An 18,018-nucleotide genomic window follows, 5' to 3' on the forward strand; every position below is an offset into this window, starting at 1 on the left:
GAGATAGAAATTAATTTAATTAAAGTTAATTCTCCTCCTTTAATCTGAAATTAGTTGTTAGACATTTTTATAATATATTTAAATTGCAAATAGAGAAATACATATAAGATAGTAATAAAATTGATCGAATGATTCATATTTTCAATTTATATTTATTTATCACTATTTGAGATTAGTTTTAATAATAACTAAAACTTAATCCGGACAAAAAATATTTTTCACAATAAACTTTGATTCTGATGAAAAAAAAATCTATTCTCAGCTAAGATTAATTTCTTTTAAAAATAAAAATAATTCAAAAACTCAATATATTTAAGAAAAAATCATACTTTTAATATGTTTATATTAAAATAATTCCTACAGCAATTTAAGATAAGATGCAAAAATTATTAAAACTAATAAGATGATGTGGCGGAACTTTTCCAAAAGCAATTCAAATGCAAAAATGTGAAGAAAATTTTTTTAAAACTGCGTTTACTGATTAAGGGTTCTTAAAAAAATTTTTGCTTTTATATCCTGGGGAGATTAATTCCCAAAGAATAATTGAATTTAGAAAAGAATAAACAGCTGCATTTAAAATTCTTTCAGTGATAAGATTGGGTTATTTGCCTGAAGTTCATTCTAAACTGAAAGAAAAAGCAAAAGTAGTGACTTAAGGAGAAAATTGTTCTAAATATCAAACTGCGTTTATATGAAAATCAACTGATTAAAAATAAATTCAGTTAAGTTCTTTTTTTATTTTTTAAAAAATTTAGACAATTTAAATTGCTAATTAAGACGTAATATAAGAGGAATTGTTCTCCTCTCTGTGTGTTTATAAACATATGCAAACTGATGCAATTTTCATAAGGTTCGTAGTTCAGACTTGAATAATTTATTCACTCAAAATGCAAATTAAGACATAAAATAAGTGGTATTGATATCTCCTCTGCGTGTTTTTAAACATAAGCAAATTGACGAAATTTTCATAAGGTTCATAGCTTAATTAAGCGAATCAAATATGTATTACATTTTTTTTGTACCATATTACTCTTTTTTCATACATACATACCAATTTCATATATATAGTTTGTTTTAACCCATTCTAAGGTAGTATAATAATAATATAGATGACATTCATTATATTTAAAATTTTTCCATTTTAAGCTATTTCATAGCCGCTGATTTATAAACCAATTATAACATCGAAAAAATATATTAAAAACTAATTAGAAATTTGATGACTTTATTTTGCTTAGAACACTGCCAGTCAAATTCATTATTCCTTTTCTTAACGCACCAGGCAAATCCGAGATAACGATTTATAGAAAACAGCTTTAGTCGTATTTAAGTCCAGAAAATAAATTGAAAATTACAGTAAACAGTTTTACTGGTGTAAAAAGTATATATCTTCCAAAGTGATCTGAAGCTATTTGTTAGTAAACTTACTATCACTTGAAATATTTAAACTTTTTTATTAATTTGAAATATATTTATTGGAAAAAAAGGCGAAATAAAGCCTAAATGTATTTATTAAGTCTATGTTAAAAAATAGGCCTCGGAGAGGCTGCACTTCTCAATAAAAAGTACGAATACAGACTCGGATATCCACACATAAATAAGAACATTTTGTTTGAAAAAAGCAACACTATTTTCAGTCTTGCTTCAGATGCATTCTTTTTTATTTGTTTCTATTCCAAAGAAAGTCTATAAAAACTGGATAAAAAGCAATAGTGCTTTCGCTTGAATAAAATATTTTCTGAAGTCTTCCGGGACAAGTGTTTTTTAAATAACGCAGGAAGCAAAGGTTTAAAGAATATATATACATAAAATAAATATTCATTTAAGGTAATTGCTTCGGTCAGTATTCTGTTCTCCTAAATAATACATATTGCAAAGTATGAAATAATTTATTCACATAATTGATAGGTTTGCAGGGTTTCTGTAATGAATTTTTCCAAAAAAAATCTACATTAATATTTATTTTCTAAAATATTTCTCCTTTTTCAAAGAAGTTCGAAGAAGATTAAATTTTTCAAATGGATTAAATAACTCAGTATGAAATACTGATTTTTTTTCAAAATTATAGAACAACATTTTTTAAACTTTTTGCTTTTGTCAAACAAGCCAAGATATTTGGAAAATTCTTATGAAGAAAAATTTAAAATTTCAAGAACAGTTCAGATTTTATTTAAGATTTCGCATTTGTATTCCTTAACTAATAAAAACAAATCTACAAACGAAGCCATTTTGTAGTATTTCTTTAAAGAACCTTTGAGTTCAAGTAGCAAAATTCACTTCAATCCATTAACATCTTTTATTCTTTTCAAATATTTTTTTTGTATTCGAAAAGTGCATTTATTTCATATTTAAAACATTTCACTCTTTGACAGTGTTTTGCGTGCACTGTAGGTTATTCCATAACTACCTGATTTATTGGCAAATATCTCTGAATATTTCGAATAAAGTTTTGAACTTGAGTTTTTAAATTATATGTTCATCTGTGATGAAAGAACTTGAAGGAAATATCAATTTTTGTGATGTATTCATTTTTTTACATGTTACAGACAACGAACTTTTAAATATGTCTGATAAAAGAAGATTTTGTAATTAGCTATTTACATTTAAATATACTGAAATCATTTATAATTAAGCTTACATTTCAATTATTTTAATTTTGGACACACATGTTAATACATTTTTCAGATGAAAAAACTTCTGTCACTTTCACTGCATTACATCTTTCTGCATTTCTTTCTCAATTATCATAATTGCCCATATAATAAATATGAAAATCTAAATATTTGTACATTGCTAATCATAAAAACGAAATATCAAAAATTATTATTCATTATGTTCATCTTTAAAAATAAATTAAGTTTTTTTTTTGCATTGAAAGGAAAATATGTATTCCGAATATTGCAACTGAATTACTCAGTTAGATCAGAGTTTTGGAAATGAAATTCTATCAAATTCTGATCTGTATTTTCCCTTTTTGCGAAACAAACAATTTCTTGTTTCAATGCTAAAAAAATTGCTATCGACAGAAAAGATATCTGAGTGTCTTTTACAAAATGTGCATGTACTTTATTTCGTACAAAAACTAATCTCGCCTTAATATGAAGAAGATACTCTTTCCGATACGAAATGTTTTGCTATGGAAATTGAAGGCACTTGGTTATTTACACGTCAAACAAACGAGGTTCTAGTCTCATTATAAAGTATGAGGAGCACACAGAAGGGAGGAAAGAAGCAAATTTAATACCATGTTTGTGAAAAGGTAAAAGGAATATGTTTCTTATGAATATAAGAATTTTTTTATATAAGTTTTTTTTTCACATCGGTAAAAATGAATATCATTTTTTAATAAACATCTCATAGTATTCTTAAAGTTAAGAAATGGGCAATAATTTGCTACAAGATTTTTAAGAAATGATGATCGCAGAACAAAACTTACAATAAAATTCAAGTGCCACAAAAAAGAAGATGAGTGGCCAAAAGATTTTAATGAAAGAATAAAGGTTGTATTTTTAATATTTTTATATACATTTCCATGATTCCCCTGTAAAATTATTTAGAATATAAAATACAACCTTAATTGGATTTATAAAAAAACCCGTGAAGTTTCTATATGGCTTATGGTGTGGAGTTCCTTAATTATTCTCTGAAAACAAATAATTTTGGAAACTAATTTAACAACTGCCTTTTAAAATGTCTATCAATCGAGCCACATTTTGAGGTTATTTCAGATTTTTTTCTAAAGTTTTAACTAACTTCGCACCATGATTTAAAAACACTTAATTTATAAAAATAACATGCTAACAAAACATAATATTTCTGAATTTCTTATATATAAATATAGAAAAGCAATTTATTTCATGAAAATCAAAAATTATTTATCAAATCATATTTTGAATGAAAAATTATAAATAGGATTTCACCAGTTGCTTAGTTAATTAAGTGATCTTTATTTTCAATTAAGTTTGTGAATGGAAATGTTTTTCTTAGATAAATGCATAATGTTCCCTGAAAAAATATAGGATTAGCAAATTATTAACGAATCTTAAAAGGAATTTAGTTTTTAAATTCATTTTATTTGTTTGAATTCTGTCCGGTAATGTTGTACATTCTTAAATTACTTGTATAGAAATTCAACATGACTGTGCTATTAATATTCTAGATAAGAAAGAAAAAATGTATGGCATAACCTACTACAAAAACCAGGAATATACATTTAAATACGAAATCGAAAGGGAATAAACTTGTTTTAGCTATTGAAAACAATAAAAAGTTTGAACAAGTAGAACGAAGTGTAATAACAATTAGTAACATGGATGAATGTATGTATGTTTCTGCTTAAGTGTGTGTGCGTATTTAATTTGACTCTTTGCAGATCAGACTCCTTGACCTAGAACTATCTAACTTAACATATGCATACTTCGGTGAACTGAAATATATACCTCTGAGGGAATTTTTAAAAAATATATATATACTTTTAAGTAATTAAAAACTATTGGAAATTTCGGCGTTTTTCCGGATAACATCCGAGAATATTACAATACAAAAATGATTTTTGCATTATTTTAAAATAAAAAAAAATCTTTTCTATAATTCATTTTTTTTATGCAACTATTTTACTAATTTTAATCAATTTAAAAAAAATATTTCTAGCGCATTTTGTCCTAATATATTTTCTTATTGAAATGAAACTCAAATAATTTTTATTGTCTCTACTAACATTCCTTTCTGATTTTTTTCTATCTTTTTTAATGTTCAAAACATGTTGATCAGGTTTCCGTGCTTCATTTTTTCATACTGAATAGGTTTCAGTATAAGAAATATTTTTAATGAAATTTTTGAAAGTTTGCTTTACTTATAATTAAAATTTGACTTCAGAATGAAATAATGATGAAAATGTTTAAATGACATTGAATTTTTAATTCTGCTGCTTATTTCAATTCTAATTTAGCTATTTATATCTCTCAAGTTTATAACCTGGTTGATTGGCCAATATCAATATTTTTACGGATCACCGGGTCCGCCTATAGTGGACACAAAGACGACAAATATTTACAGCCGAGACGAACACAGGACAGCACACTACAGCAAACAGTAGCCAACAAGCCCACAGCACACAAAGCGACCAGACAAAATTCAGCAGGAGAGAGAATCCCCGGAGCTTCGGTCTGTGGTATCTCCAAACGGCTGAACTTCTCCACGGTCTCCTCGCTATAACTTTGTCCAACTGCCAACTCACTACCACACTACTGGCTACTTCACACACTGCTTTCCACAATAAACGCCACAGGACTCGGCACACGGCTCAGTTCAGCAATAGCTTGAGGTCCACACAAACGCCGGCACTCCGCCTTTGCTTCGCTATCCTCTCGACCTATGACTCCGACACCTTGAAGCTTGAGACTACTGTCCTTTTATAGTTCCAGAGAGCTGGGCCGAGAACCTTCTAGGCCAAACAGGCGTATCTCAGTTCCTAATGGGAGGATCGTTAAAATTCTCGAAGTTTCCAGCATTATCTATTTGTCGCCAAATGGTTCCCAAGTGTTTCGCCAAGCTCTGAGATCACTAGCGTGGCACCCGAGTAGCATCCAATGCAGATGATTGTAAATCAGTCTTTCCGGTGATTCATAATATTCAAGTGTCTTATATGACAAAAAAATTGGATGGCAATTTTTCCTACAGTCAGATTTTCTCTATTAAAATTTATATGCATTCAGAAATTGAATTACTTTTATTTTAAATTCTCAAGTACGAAGGAATCAGAGTATAAAAATAGAGTATTGTTATTGTTAGAAAATAGTGTAACAGTCAAAAAACTAGAACTTGAGATTTTGACAGATTTCCCCATTTCAGATCTCTCTGAATCCAAATGACACATTTTTCGAGTTAATTTACTTATCAAGTAATTTTAAAATTATCGAGTTCGACGAATAAAATTCGATATGTGATCCATACATCAAATTTGTAGATTTCTTTAAAAATGCGAAATAAATCCACTCGGAGGAAGCTTTTCTGTCTGTCCGCTGGATTGCAAGTAAATATTTTAACTTCCTAACGTATTAAATTAAATCAAGAAAATTTGGAACAAATTTTGAACTAAATCAGCCAAGGAAATGTACCAATCTGAACATTTGCATACATTTAAGCGCGTTAACTTAGGAATGTAAAAACACTAATAAATGAAATTTGACAATTGATTCTTTTACTAAAATTTAATTCTATTAATTCTATGTTATTCTATTATTCTATTAATTAATTCTATGTCAAATCGGAGACAAAAAGGCATCAAAGTGGTCTGTTATGAGTGCGCAATCTTTCCTCATTGCTGTGCTATGAAACGTAAACTGTTTTTGTGGGACACTGAACATAAACATCTGAAGAATATAAACATGTTAAAGGCACGGGATTTTTAAGTGGTGCGAGGATGAAAAACGCCCTCATTATTTTATTTCCTAGAGAGTTTATGGAAAATACTTTCCTCTGGCTTTTCAAAAATTGAAACTAAAAGAGTAAAAGCTGTGGCCAAAATTACATCTAAGAAATATAAATTATATTCATCTTAACTTTAGGAAATTCTGTTGCACTGGATTATTCAATCATTATCCTGTGCACTATTATCCAGGAATTATTCAGTGCAGAACCAAGAATTATCCAGTGCAAGAATTATTCAGTTATTTTAGAAATGTAAAATATTACTTAAGGAATTAAAAAAGAATTTATATTGCATGCTCAATATAGTGAATAATGAATCCTACAGGGAAGATGGATTTTTTTTGTTTCATATTTTGCACTGAGTGTTTAGGAGTTAATTGAATACTCATTTATCTTCCCAGTTTCCCACGTCATAAAGTTGTAACTCATCACTTAAATGGAGAATATTATAAAATATTATTGTTAAAGTGATATCTTATATAACGTGTAGGGATTCAGCCGTTTGATATTAGAGTACTGCAGTGGAAATGATGACAAATAAAAAGTCTCCAAATATTGGGTTCGACAAAAGGAAAGGTTTAATTTAGACACAATTTATTAAGAAGAAATAAAATTAAACATATGATGAACTATTTACAGATATGATGAGGAAAAACTTATAAATACATAGACGGTCATTATAGGACCTAAGACCAGCACCGAACCACATTACATACATAATGACAAGTATTTATATTATGTCTTAATTCTTATATTTGTATATTAGCTACGGTAAATGTCAGATACGATACCGATTAAATAGTTATATGTTTAATGTCAAGTGAAGTTATGTACTCAAATTAATGCCGCACAATAGCAGGTTCAAAATGCATTGCATCGTTTTTCAATGAAGTACGGGAGACAAAAGAATTTGGAATTTAGAACCTTAATGCCGAAATTTCCTAACAATTATGATGAAAAGATGAATTTCCAATTAATATTTTGATTACAATAGAAAGAATTTGATTTAAAATGCCGATTAAGGCATTTCCATTTCTGCTGAACAATATTATTTACAATATTTATTATTATTATCCTCACTCAACATTTATATAGAAAGCTATTTCCTTTGTAGAACGATATGAAGTCTTTCGTTCTACAAAGTTTTGTAGTATCGCTATTTCTCGGATGCTTATTTATAATTGTATCGCTATTTGACTGTATCGCTATTTAAAGGATAGTTCTTGGTGATAAAATAATTTCTAATTAATACTTAGCTTCACAGAAATTTTATTTGTAAAACTGAGACTCAAAAAAGATAAATTCATCATGTTAAATATTTTAATATTAATCAATTCTTGGCTTTCAGATTTATGCTTAATTAAGCTTTAATAGTTTTTCAGCTTCAATGTATAATGATTTTTTTCTACTTTGTTATACAAATTTTTGTTAAAATATGAATAATTTTACAAATTTTAAGAAAATTTAATATGGATTTATGGAATACATACTTCAATATAGAGGGTTTATTTTACATTCTATAGTTTTATTCCCTTTTTATATAGTTTGAAAGATGTAAAAAAAAAAGAGATATTTACTTAAAAAATCCATTTCTTGAAAAATTATTCAGCATCGAAGAATGCATCTTTGAAAGATCATAGACAGCAAATTGAGGCTTTCATTTTTTTTCTAAAGATTAAATTCCAGATTTGTAAAGAAAGTAATTAAAAAAATTGTGCCCTAAAGCGAAAATGTTATCAACAAAAAAATCAAAATATTTGTGCCTTAATCTCGTTCTTACTGTCTAAGGAATTTTTCTATATTTATGTCAAATTAGAATACACATACTAAAAGAAAAAGGATAGGAAGAAAGAGAGAGAGAGGGAGAAAAAAACAATAATCCACAAACTGAAATTTTCAGTCCAATTTCTGTACATTTCCAAAAAAATCTTTTCGTCCGAGGAAATTCGAGTTGTATGGAAAAAATACCTTTTTTTTTCTTTGATCTTTCTATATCAGTTTCGACGCATTTGAACCTTTCTCCACTGAGATCCACCTTTCTTTTAATTCAGAAAAATTGTTTCTATTAATTCTTCTATTTTTGTACTTCTCTACTCCCAAGGGACATACAAAAGATAAATTTGTCTTGATACCATAGATTTTTTTTGCTCTATTTTCTGAAATAAAAGATTTAAGAAGGAAGAGAAGGGTAGTTTAATGTCATACAATCTCTGAAGGTACATTTTTTTTTCTAATTACTGTAATTAAAGGTGCACAGTGCTGATTGAAAAATATTTCAGTCCATCACATTTAGCAATGCTATTTCTTTCATTAGGATTGTACAAAAAGTGGCCATGTTACGATCTTAATTCAATTTAGAGAGTAACGATTTTTATGATTCTACAAATTCTCAAGAAAATTTAATTTTATTCTTACTTTTTAAATTTGAAATCGAGTCAAAAAATTATCCCAAGTCAGAAAGGTTAATAAAAGTACTTACTCCGAACTTAAGCCTGCTTTTGAAGTTTAAATGAAAAGCATCTTTCTTTTACTGTATTTAATTAAAGTTGTATCAAAATAAAAGAAAAGTTTAATGATATAGTCAAGAAAAATTATATTTTATATGAATAAGGAAAATTAAACTTCATCAAATAGTAAAAAAATAAAATATTTCCAATTAATAAAGAAAAATTATCGCTAAAAGGAAATCTTTTTTTCTCCAGTTTCATTCATTTCTTTTTGGCATTGTTATTAATATTTTTTAAAAATCTTATTCTTCCATATTTTTGCTTTTTAATTATTCTTTCATATTCTTTCTATCTTCTTAATGATTTGAATTTTCTTCTCTTTGCTGTTTCATGTCGTAGTTTTCGAAATATGCTTCATGCTACATTTTCTTTCATGATTTAGCAAGAAAAAATGCTTAGGATCTTATCATTATCTGGAGGGACTATCGTTATTCCCCTATCTGAAAGGATTATCTATCTTAAAATTCATTTAGAGCAGCGTAATTTTTTATTCAAATTTTACAACCTTTTACTTGGAAAAAAAAACTCTAGAAAATTGTATTTATTTTATTTTATTTTATTACCTATCATTCAAAACCAACTCACGGAAAGGTATTTATTTATATTGGGAAGAGCCTCGTAATTTTTAATCTTGGTCAGATGAAGAGGATGACACTTGACCTTGCACTTCTCTCTCCAAACTTCCTCCAACATTAGTAGTAAGACATAAGATCCTTGATATCAAATAAAATGTTCATCAGACCGATATTCGATGTAAATTTGCCTTAAAATTGGGTTTCGAAATTGTAACTCTTCGGCCCCGAAACCAGGACCCAATAAAAACTATCACGAGAGAACCACAATATCTCTCGTAATGCATGGGATGCAGAACTGTTTTATTAATGATTTGTTTTTTCAGTTACACATTTGTTTTTCAGGTTTTAGGAATAATGTTCGAGGAATGCCTTTCCTTGCATGAAAATTTACTTAAAATGTATGATATTATATCAAAACTTCCACTGCGTCAGATTGTAGATATTTTTCAATAACAATTTACTCAAGACATGTCAACAAGTATAATATCATATCAACAATCGAAAATTCTCTCAAAACAACTGACAGCTATTTTAAAATTCTATACAAAGTAAACTATTGGACTAGAAGTATGAAATTCGAAAAAGTGTTATCTCTTAAGTTATAAGCCTTCATAGAAAATATTTTTCAAAAAAATTTTCAGATTTTTAATTAGTTAAAAATTAATCCATGCTATAACCTTCTTTTCTGAAAGCATCTAAGAGTAAATTGTTACAATAAAAATATTTTTTACAATGATATAAATTTAAAATATTCAGCTTTGTAGAGATATTAATTAATCTAAGTAAATTTTTCTTTAATTTTAATAAATTTTTGAAAATAAATTTAATTTTGAAAACACAATTAGCAAGAATAATTTTTAAGATTGTAGTAATATTCAGATGGTTTTTTATTGTTTATCCAAATCTTTCATTTTAGTTAGATCACTAAAACAGTGTTACTTTTTACTTTTTTAGGCATTAACTTTAAAGTACAATTATTTTCATTTAAGTTTTAATTAACATGATTATGCCTTTAGGTTAATATTTTTTTCTCTAAACAACTTGTTGTTGAGATGCTTTGAACTTAAGGTTTCAAATTCTAATTTTTTTCACAATACAGGGATAGGTATAATCTATAAGAAAAACTAGAGTCTATTTTCTCCTCAATTGATACGTTTGCGTAAGGAAAGTTGGATTGAAGATTTTATTAAATCAGTAAACATTTTGAAATATTAAGTTTTAAAAATGTATTCATATGCTTATAAAAATATTTAGAATAATATTATGTTAAATTAAGACTAATTGGATTTAATAAAATTAGTTTTTGTCTAAAAACTGAAATCTATGTTTATCAAAATAAAGCACTATTAAAATAGAGTTATTTGTCCATCGATTAAATTAAATAATTTTTTTTAACGCACTTGATCAAGAATTCTTGAAAAATGGCAAAATGATCTCAGAGTTAATAATTATAAGAAAGATATGCTGCTTTTTAAGTTTTTCCTGAATTCTAATAATAGACAAAATCAAATATTAAGTAATTTTATACTTGTTAAGATTAAAAATTATTTAATGCGACTATTATTTAAAATAAAAAAATTCAAACAGGTTGTGTGTGCATAGATAAAATTTGTGCGTGAGAAAGATATTATTTTCGAATTTTCTGAGTAAATTATTTCATTATATTCATCATATTCTAAAATTAGTGCACATTTTAATAAAATAAAATAATATTATAAGCTATTAAATATTTGTCTTTCAATTATTAATTTCGAAATTTTTTTTTATCAAGAATTTTTATTTTTATTCCACACTATTTTCTTCTTGAAACAAATTTTACTGAAGGTAATAATCACAAGCTTTTTAAACTTTTAGGAAAGTAAGTATCATTGCAATTTTATATTAAATGAGAGTATAAGCAATTTTTTTAATTAAATAATTTTGAATTCAATCCAACTACTCTTTCTAAACTAAATTTCATGTACCATGGGGCTTCAGTTTGTTTATTATGTTCGAAAGAAATCAATTACTCTTTCTAAACTAATTTTCACGTATTTTGGGGCCTCAACTTGTCACGTATGTTCAAAAGGAATCAATTATTACTAATGAGTTTGATTGATTTCTACATCCAGTTTTAAACTTCCTTTAAAATAAAACTGCTCGAAAGTAACGAAACAGAAGCATGGAGATATAAACATATTTACTGTTTTTCCAAACTTCGTTTCGGCATTTTTAAATGCTGGGTTTTATGTCTATTTTACAACCCAAATAAAACTGCTGAGCTTTATAGTTTCAGCTCATCAAACGAGGAATAATGTTGCCTATGCGTAAAATTGTAGAAGAAAATGATACCATAATGGTTTCTGTGGAATATATATTTCAAGTAAGCTTTTTCAGCTTTTTGCTGATTTAATGTGCGTATATAATTTATAAATTATAAAAATTATGCTTTTTAATTTTATACTTATAATCACGGATTGTTTCACATATAATTATTACTAATTGGAATTTTGATATTTCAATTACATTATATAAACTATCACATTATATAAACTAAAACCACTCCATATCCTTGCAATTGTAATGTTACGGTTATTTAAACAGTGTCTTGAACATGGAGTATATTTTAAGTAATTTTACGACTCATTATGTCATTATTATCAATGATTTTAACTATTTAATTAATATTTTTACTATATGAAACTTGCAGGCCAACAAATATTAATTTAATTCAATAAAAATAGTTTAATTAAGCACAGTTTTATAAATGTGTTATAAAGCAGAATTTCTCAATTTTAACTATTTTAGAATTTTTGCATTTTATTTTATAATTATTAATATAAATATGACATAAAATCATTTTTTTCTATTAATACATTGTTAAAATTATTTTTCTTAAAATAAATTAATTACTAGTTGGAATTATTTATGAAACTACTTACGAATTAGTATTTATGAAATTAATTAAATTATATAAATCCATCAATTGTCAGTCAAATTCTGAACATGTTTAAGTCAAATATTAAAACAAAATTGAATAAAATCGACAAAATTTTAGAAGTATGGCCTGTAAAGATATGAATAAGAAATCGATAATAAATCTTTATTTTTAAATGACGGTGATGATGTCGTGTCCGCGTTACAACGGAAAGAAGGGTGCCATAGCTTCCGAGAGTAAAGACCTTTTGGTACCCGAGGGCAGAAGTCTGAATTCCAGCTCATATGAAGATGACAGTCACACACTCGCCAGCACAACCCCTTTTTAGCTCTTTCACACACTTCACACAGGGTAAGGAACAATCATGTCCGAACCAAGGACTCAAACTCGGGAGGCCCAAATCACGGGGAAGACGCTAGCACCATTTTTGAATGCATAGAGCAAATAAAAAAATTAATAAATGCATCTAGAAGGATTATAATGGTTCCTTGGTTACATTTGTTGCCATTTATTTCAGTGATTTGATTCTGATCTTTTAAAGAAATGTAAAAGGTACATACCTTGAAGGTTTAAAGTTTTGGAAAAGGTACATACCTGTATGAAACCAGGTATACATATTCTATTTTATATATTACATATTGTTATACATATAGGTACAGGTATACATATTCTTTCACATTACTTACATTAATAATTATATGTTATATTAGTATAATATACTTCAATCAGATTGTATATTGAATCTTAATACATAATGTGAACTTAATATCTCATAATACTGATTAAAGTATATTGAGACCCTCCTGTTTTATTTTTAATCATGTATCTTTAGGATTTGAGATGGTCATAATAATTGGAACATCCATAATTTTTTTCTGAAGCAGATACAAACAAAATTTGTTGATGTAAAGAAACTGGAGATACAGTGGTAAGAAATTCATTTGCGAATTTTAAAATTGGGATCCGTGGCAAACGGTATTCTAAGGTGTTGAATACGAAAAGGTGCGTGACTCCAAACAAAAGAGAAGGAGAAAACAATTGAATGAAATTCTTCCTCGGGTGACAAAGATAAAAGAAGGCTCTTTGTCACGATCAGCAGCTTCATCGGTGTGGATGAGTTGATCTTCATTCGTTTCCGTAATGCATTCGAATAAAGTGAATAGCTAGTAGTTTGATATTATTTTCGAATTTCAAGATGCTATGAGACATTCAGTTACTTCAAATAAATTTGCATCTTGAAACCTGAAATGGCCTTCTTATAATGTAAAGAATTCTATAAGTTTTCCATAACTAATTTAAATTTCCCCTATTTAATGATGTAGTTTGAAAGCATATAGAATTCAAATAGAACATTCAAAAGCATTCAAATATAGCTTTCAAAAGATTCAAATATAGGATTAAAAAGTATTCAAATATAGCATTAGCTAAATTTAATGACTGTTCACGGATGACGAATATTTATGGAAGCTGAAGCTGAAAGAAAGTTTCTTTTGTCGATTGACAACAAAAATTTAAATATCTTTACAGTTCTGAAAATAAATTTATTTGTTTACAGGCAGATTTCATCAAACGATTTTTTACTTATCTTTATGAAATTACAATGCATCTACTTTTCCTCGAAAATTAAATTAACTACATTATTTCGAACAAATAAATAGATTTCTTTGCATTAAATAATTTGTTAGTAAAATTCCATTTGGGTGTATTATACATGTACAAGGTACTCAATGAATTCTGCAACGTAAAGGCTATGAACAACATGATTTCAGCCCTTCTACTGGCGAAATTCGAAATTTTTATCTTTTAAAAGCGACTAGGAAATATAAAGACGTCAATAATGAACTCAGAAATAATCATTAGGCATTAATTTGGAGTGAATATGAGGGAAAAAGAAACAATTAGGACATTATACTTTTATTTCTTGAGATCTGGACTCTCCCAAAATACTCTGATCACTCATTATTCTTTACATTACTTAAATCTGCAGTATCTTGATAAATATATATAAGGATCGTTGCGTCACACAACACTCAAGCTCTAATTAACTATTGTTGTATGATAATTGCAAAGAAAGATTGATTGTTATTGATTGCACTTCCATTTACTATGTATTCGTCTCTACTTTGTATATTCATGAAATAAAATCTTTATTCTTTATATTTTATCAAAACTAAAATCTACACTTAAATTTTGAGGTACATCCTTTTTGAATATTTGATTTAATTAACCAGCGGTAGGGGTTTCCACAAAAGTTTCTCGCATACCGTCTAATAAAGGTGTTATATCAGGCAGCATCATGGTATTGGCGAACAATAGCAACGAAATATTAATAAAATAATATTAATTTGACGTGAATTCAGCATTATTATTGAATCTACCGTGTCATCCTTGGCCAGTTATTTGGCGATTAAGCCCTGACATGTAGCCAATAACACCCAAAAATTGAATCGGTGTTTTAGATGCGTTTTTTCCGATCTATTGAAACAAAAATTTGTCAAAAATCTACACTTGTAGTTACAAAATATCATAACAAATCTAATATATTTAAGTCAATTGTTTTTATATTTCTGAAAGTATAGACTGACACACAGTTACTCCCTCTTTGTATTTGGTTCAAAATTTGATAAGTATCAGTACAATAGATGCTAAATTATATTATCTATCTATATAGCTATCTAGCTCTCATCGTTTTGTAATTATAATGTTAACTTATATTCAAACAGACGGACAGATAAACATTCTTTGAACAGATTCCATTCAAACTTTGATAGAAATCTGAAAATTTGGTGTAAAAACAGTATAACAAATTTTAACCTTCTATTTCAAAGCGCGTCTGAGTTGACTTTGTCACAGACAGACAGACGGATATTTCACCAAAATGTATTTTTCGAACTCAGGGAGATATAAAACTTAAAGATTCATCAAAACCTGTTCTAATTTTTTTCAGATTCCATTCAAACTTTGATAGAAATCTGAAAATTTGGTGTTAAAAGAGTGTAACAAATTTTAACCTCCTATTTCAAAGCGCGTTTGAGTTGACTTTGTCACAGACAGACAGACGGACATTTTCCCAAAATGTATTTTTCGAACTCAGGGAGATATAAAACTTAAAGATTCATCAAAACCTGTTCTAATTTTTTTAATAATAACTATACTTCCTCTACGCTACATATATGAAAAAATTAAAAATGATTATAGCTAAAAAATCATTATTTTTATTTGATCATTTCATAGTGCTGGACTCTCACCCATATATATTTGAAGAGAATAAACTGTAAGAAAGTAATTTGCACTGATAAAAAAGATTTTAGAACTTATGCCATAGTCATTTATTGATAAATGTTATGGTGCAATCTTTCAAAAGGATCAAGACAACGACGATAGAAAAGAAGGATAACCCATTTCTTTCTGAAATATAAAACAATCTCAGACGGAAAGAATGTATCCCTATATCAACGCGTTGTTTCTAAATATGAATCTTCCTTTTGCCATTTGCAAATCCTTTTCCAAAGAGGCGATTTTATATCAAATCTCTCTCCGTTATCTTTATTCAAATTTCTCTTCACATAATCTTCTTGAATGATATGTTGTAGGGATTGGTGGAAATGTTGGCAAGAAGAAAACGGATTTGCATTGAAGCGACAATGGCGGAATTAGTCGGGCTTGTGGTAGAGACCACCGAATATTTTATTAAGAAAGACGTGCTCTCGACAATCTGAAACTGAATAGTTGCCCCAGTTTTCTACAGGTAGAAGGGGATTGAATAAAAGGAAACACTCTTCGGATGGGATTCGTTTCAAAAGGATTTGAGATCCCAAGAATTTAGATTTCCCCGCTTTTACGAAGTTGCTGTTTACAGGGAATTAAAGGAAGGGAATTTCAACAAAGAAATTGATCGAAACTTTGTGAAATTACACCATTCATATTTGGAACCTTTTCTATACAATATTTATTGTGTTTTTTTAACTCTTGATATAAAGCTTTTTCATCGTTTATTTAAAAGTTAAATATTTTTTCCAAGCATTATTGATTGAGTAAGTTTGAAGTTGTAGGTATACTGACTAAAAATGTTAAATCCCTACAAGCACAAAATGCTGAAGATGTTGTTACGATGTTGGCGGTATTCAGAATGTCGGACAACAATTTAAAAATAAGAAACAAGATTATTCCAAAAACGAATAGTGGATAATGGAAAGTGTAATCCAATTTAAAAACTAAATTATTTTTGATTAGAGTATATTTCTATAAATTTTGCTTGTTAGTTTGCGGATTATATAACAGGTCATTGGCGCTTCGTTGAAATGGTATTTTTTGCTTTTGTTATTCTCTGAGTCGCAAAGTTAAACACACTCTGAATTCCAAAACATTGCTAATAAGAAATTAAACACTTTACTTGCACCAATTAGTGATGCTATTATGTTGAATATTGTCATACATTGTTGGTAATTACTATTATCAGGCGGCCATTCGTTCGTCCAAATAATTTCTGAATTGCAAGAAAAAAATGAAACTAAAAGAATCACTTTGGTTAATAGACCAACCAGTATTGAATAGAATTTTTGAAGACTCCTTCTATAGTTGTAATTCATATTTCTCTCAGCTGTAAAAAAATAAGAATAAAAAGTAAAGAAATTTGTTGTTTGATTTAAATTAAATTTCAAGATCCAAAAACGTGATAAAATTTTCTTAATATAAAAATCTAATGAAATGAATGTTAATAAAATAAAGAAATATGTTTGGGATTTACATTTCTTCCATTTATATAACATTTATATGAGCTTGAAATATTATCTTAACGCCTGCGAACATGAATTTGTTTCATAGCCATCAAAATAAAAAAAAGAAAGAGAAAGACTCAATAACCTTTATGATCTACTGCTACATGCAAAATATTTTATGAGAGTTATTAATATGTGTGGATTATACGCTTGGTTTTCCAAATGGAACCAAACATGCTGATCTCTTCTCTACTGAGATATGATTACTGATGTTGTATTTTTGTTCTGCTATCGTTCGATTTGAAAATAACGTTAATTTGTAATGATATTACTTTTGATCCTTATGACATAGTCTGATGTAAAAGACAATAGCTGCAATTCTAAATTTATCCTCTTCTATCCTAATTCTGTGTGCCACTCAAACCTAACTACAATTTAAAAATATCAGCGAAGTTATTAGTTTATTGCGCTTATAATAACAAGGGTTTAATAAAATAGTTTTTAAACAGCATCAGACCTCTTAATATATTTAAAATTATATCATGAAAATAATTTTTAGAAATTTAAAAAAAAATTTTAATTATTATAATTATTTAAATAAAAACGTTTGCAGAGTTGATGATAGGGGTTTTGGTTGCATAGTTTTTCAATTAGTTTCCATTATTTATAAGATAATTAATACATAATTAATTTATAAAAAATGCCAATTAAATATATTAAAAAAAGCCTTTTTTTTAAATATAATTCTTTTACAAATTTCTTTGTGAAGCTAGAGATATTGATTTTAATACCCCAATAAAAAAAATTAGAGTCTTAATAGAACATAGATGAGGAAAAAAAAATAGCTCGGCGAATAACGCAAAAAGTATAAT

Source organism: Argiope bruennichi, chromosome 1, assembly GCF_947563725.1.
Source record: "Argiope bruennichi chromosome 1, qqArgBrue1.1, whole genome shotgun sequence".
Lineage (NCBI taxonomy): Eukaryota > Metazoa > Arthropoda > Arachnida > Araneae > Araneidae > Argiope > Argiope bruennichi.